The sequence below is a fragment of the Vicia villosa genome, unplaced genomic scaffold, assembly GCF_029867415.1.
Source record: "Vicia villosa cultivar HV-30 ecotype Madison, WI unplaced genomic scaffold, Vvil1.0 scaffold8, whole genome shotgun sequence".
Lineage (NCBI taxonomy): Eukaryota > Viridiplantae > Streptophyta > Magnoliopsida > Fabales > Fabaceae > Vicia > Vicia villosa.
This window is the reverse complement of record NW_026706811.1, coordinates 422,012-427,018: the sequence shown is the minus strand read 5'-3', so window position 1 is coordinate 427,018 and position 5,007 is coordinate 422,012.

Sequence of the window (5,007 nt, the reverse complement as noted above, 5' to 3'; positions counted from 1 at the left end):
AGTCCACCCCCACGGAGTGATTTACCTCACCTGAGGATTTAATCCACTAATCGCAACAGATTACAATGGTTTTCCACTTAGTCCGCGACTAAGTCTTCCAGAGTATCCTGATCACAACCTGATCACTCCAGGAACAATTGCTTAGACACAAGCTAAGACTTTCTTAGAGTATCCTGACCACCAAGTGATCACTCTAATTACAACTGCTTAGACACAAGCTAAGACTTCCTAGAGTATCCTGATCAACACTTGATCACTCTAGTTCCTTACAACTTAATGTAATCAAATAAGAGTTTTACAATGCTTCTTAAAAGCTATAATCACAACAGTGATATTTCTCTTAACGTTTAAGCTTAATCTCACTAATATATTACAACAGCAATGTAGTGAGCTTTGATGAAGATGAAGTTTCTGAGCTTTGGATTTTGATCAGCGTTTCAGCAAGTTAATTGTTAGCAAATCGTCAACCTTGCTTCTCATCAGAACTTCATATTTATAGGCGTTTTGAGAAGATGACCGTTGAACGCATTTAATGCTTTGCGTGTTCCGTACAGTTTTGCATTTAATGTTTCACGCTTTTGTCAACTACCTCGAGCCTTGTTCACGCTGTGTCTACTGACGTTGCCTTTAATAGCTTCCAACGTTCCTTTTGTCAGTCAGCGTAGCCTGCCACCTGTACTTTCTTCTGATCTGATGTTTGTGAATAAAATATTTGAATATCATCAGAGTCAAACAGCTTGGTGCATAGCATCTTCTTGTCTTCTGACCTTGAAGTGCTTCTGAGCGTGATACCATGAGAACTTCAGTGCTTCTGCTTCTGACCTCAAGTTCTTCTGATGCTTTCATAGACCCATGTTCTGATTCTGCCTTGACCATCTTCTGATGTCTTGCCAGACCATGTTCTGATGTTGCATGCTGAACCTTCTGAGACAAAGCTTCTGAGCGCTGATTTGTGCATACTCTTTATATATTTCCTGAAAGGGAAATTGCAATGTATTAGAGTACCACATTATCTCACACAAAATTCATATCCTTGTTATCATCAAAACTAAGAATATTGATCAGAACAAATCTTGTTCTAACATCGTCATTGTCAAAGCTTCTATTTGTTTTGAGCTTTCTTGTCGATCTTCCTTATTTTTACGTCTGGATTCTTCTTCAAGAATAGCTCCAGCGACATCATTAAAGGATAGACGGTCAACAATATTATTGTTTGTAATATAGATGACGAGTTAATCATACGAATCTGGTAAACTCTGAAGAAGAAGTTCCGCTCGTTCATTTTCCACTATTGTGAAATCTGATGCAGATAGCTGAGCAAGTAATGTCTTCAAATTGTTGATGTGATCCGGCACCGAAGTGGATTCACTCATTCGAAGAGTGTAGAGTCTCCTCTTTAAGAAAATTCTATTGTGAAGTGACTTGACCTCGTACAGTTGGATGAGAGTATCCCAAATCTCCTTTGCATTTTTCTTTTCTGCAATACTGGACAAAACTGAATCCGCCATTGCTAAGTGCAAATTAGCAACAACATTGTCATCCATATCTTTCCACTTTTCATCAGTTATATCTACAGGTCTACCTTCAATTGCTGGTAAGCAATTATCCTTCCTCAGGATCGCCTTCATCTTCAATTTCCAAAGGGAGAAATTACTCCCATTGAATTTCTCAATCTCAAATTTTGCTGCCATTTAAAATTTTTTTTCTCACTAAACCGGTTTGTACAATTTCACTGTGAATAGCACAATATACGTAAGCAGTATTGTATATTTTTACCGCACGCTAGAATAATTCTAGTATACGTTAACAATCACTGCAAAAGTATACAACCACACATGTGAATAGTAACCGAATGCCGCAACGGAAATAGGGACCGACACCAGCAGCTCTGATACCACTGTTGGGTACCAGAGTATAAAGATAATTATGACACAACTTAAAATAAGAGATTAAGGAGTAGAAAATGACACACAATATTTACGTGGAAACCCTCAACAAATAAGGGAAAAACCACGGGCACCGGTAGAAAAGATTTTCACTAAGTGGAAGAAATTACAACACTTCTCTCTAAATACAAGGAGAGAATAAATTACACTCTCTCTTGAAATAGGAGAACACTTACTAAAAGAACCTTACAAGGAGAACACTATTTTTTTCTCTCTTACTTTTTTCTTCTTAGTTACTATGTTTTAATGCTATTTTTTGTGGTGTAATACAGATGAGAAATGCACCTCTATTTATAGATGATCATCTTTACAAAACCATGGAAGATTCATAAAACCATGGGTGCAAAACCATGGGTGCAAAACTATGATTGTTTCTTTCTTTGACCCACATGATTTCCCTGACCATATGATTTCTTTGACTCACATGATTTCCTTGACCATATGATTTCTTTGACTCACATGATTTCTTTGACTCACATGATTTCCTTGACCATATGATTTCTTTGACTCACATGATTTCTTTGATCAAAATTGTGACTTTATTCAATCTTGGACCATTTGACTACAATCCATAACAATAATATCTTGGACCATTTGACCATAATCTTTGACATTATAGAAGGTCTTGGTTCTGTTGGATAGGAAAATGTAATCAAATAGTCTTTTTGGCCAAGTGGTTTAGAAGAGAAAATGTTGAAACAAATATTTTTGATGGCATTCAATTAGGAAGTTTAGATGGTAGGAAAAATCAGTATGCCCATGATTTTTGTTGTACTTGCAATTATTCATCATTTTTCTTGCATTGCCGGTTGAACTAGGGGGGCCTTATAGACTTTTCTTTTTTCTAATGCAACATAAATTTTATGAACCAGGGGGTCTTATACTTTTCTTCTTTCTATTGCGATTGCATTGCATGGTACCATTATTTCAAAATACTGTGGAATACCTTGATTGCACACTAGATATGCAGCTTTCTTCATTTTTATTTACAGTCCTACCATCCTTGTAACTAGAAATGTAAGTTGTATTGGCTGTTTTAGTTTCCCACACTTATAATTCAAGATATTGACATCATTGTTTTATTTTGTTTTTTAAGTCTCATGAAGAAGTTAAAAGGTTCCGATTTAAGGTCATTCCAAATTGAAATGACATTGTAGACATATGTGCAAAAGATAGGGTAAATGAAGTTCAAGTAGAACATGCATTTGATGCAGATGATGTCAAGAGTAAAGAGGCAGTTATAGATGAAGAATGGTCCAATGTGCATATTGATTTAGAGGAACCAAATTCTACAACAAAGAAAAAGTGCAATATATTCGTGCTTATAAGGGTAGGGATAAAGAAGGGGTGATAAGCTCTATTAAAGAAGTGGCTGAGTCATTGAAAGATTTTGTGCAAGTTAGTAAAAAAAATGATGGAAGGAAATGCTCAAGAACTAGTGCAAGAAGTGTTGAATGAAATAGAGATGATTGTTAAATGTGATGACACTTTACGCTATAGAACAATAAATTGGTCGATTGAAAATCCGAACAAAATAGCGGTTCTCAAAGCTTTTCCATTGAGGGAGACAAAAAAGTATCTATTGGCTTCCATGCCTTGAGGTCAAGGTGGTAACGTCCCAGACTGCTTTCGGGATGATTGACTGACCCCACAAACCAACACGGGTCTTTTCAGCATGCTTTGACCTCACTCGCACGCTTTTCGGGAAACTTCCAAAAAGGTCACCCATCCCAATACTACTCCAAGTCAAGCACGCTTAACTATATAGTTCTTATGGAATGAGCTACCGAAAAGAAGATGCATCTTGTTGGTATAGGTAGTACCCATCAATCCTTATAAGCTTTCCTTCAACCATGCAGTCCCATACCTGCCTGGCCTTAGGATTCCTCTCATTCCGATGTGGCGACCACCATTGCCCACTTCGGCCTTAGGTGTTCCATGCGGTGCAACCACCCCTCGCCTTCTTCGGCCTCGGGTGTTACATGCCCACCAGCTTCCGCATGGTTCGTCCTCGAACCACATCGTACTGGGAGAGATCTGGCTCTGATACCATTTGTAACGCCCCAGTCTGCTTTCGGGATGATCGACTGACCCCACAAACCAACACGGGTCTTTTCAGCATGCTTTGACCTCACTCGCACGCCTTCTGGGAAGGTCTTTTCAGCATGCTTTGACCTCACTCGCACGTGTCATACCCCAAAATTTGCCTTCCATATTCCATTTACAATAATTCAAAGTTCAAGATTCAATTCCAAAGCCTTGCTCAAACAATCCCAAGATCCACAGTCAACTGATTCAAACCTGAAGGTCAACTACAATCAAAGCATGATTCAAACCTATGATCATTGGTCAAACATCAAGCATAGAGGTGCATAACCATCATTTGATCAAAGATTGATCATGATTCCATTAATAGAAACTCAGAGATGAACAAATACAAAAAGGTTCAAATTAGGGTTTCTTAGGAAAAAGTCAACTCAACTTTGACTGGGCATAACTTTCACATGGAACATCAAATATTCCCCACTCAAAGCCTATTTTGAAGGAAATTGGATTCCTTACAACTTTGTCTCTCACAAGCCAGGGCTAGAAATGATTCATTTGAGAGATACAGTGCAAAAGATTACAGGTCATTTTCAGGCATCCTTCAAAAGTAGTTTTTTGTTAAAGAAGATATGATCAAGATAAAAGCTCCAAATGAAAGATATGTTCCAAAGTGGCTTGTAGAGGACACTTTGAGGTTTCCAAAAAGTATTAGAACTCCCTCATAGCTTAAAAATTGAATGAGATATGCTTGATCAAAGTTGGGTGATTTTGGAGGACCAAATGTGAAAAAAGGAGGTTCAAATTGGATTTCTTGCAAATAGGCCCATACTTTTATGACTTGAACTTGGCCCATAAGTTATCTAAAACATATGCCACGAATTTTATCACTTTATTGGATTTTTACACAATTTTATTTCATTTAAAATTGATTTGTAATGATTTAAATAAGTGAGAAATCAAATAATTTTGATAGAAAATATATTTTGGTGATTTTCAATCAACATTAATGCTAAAA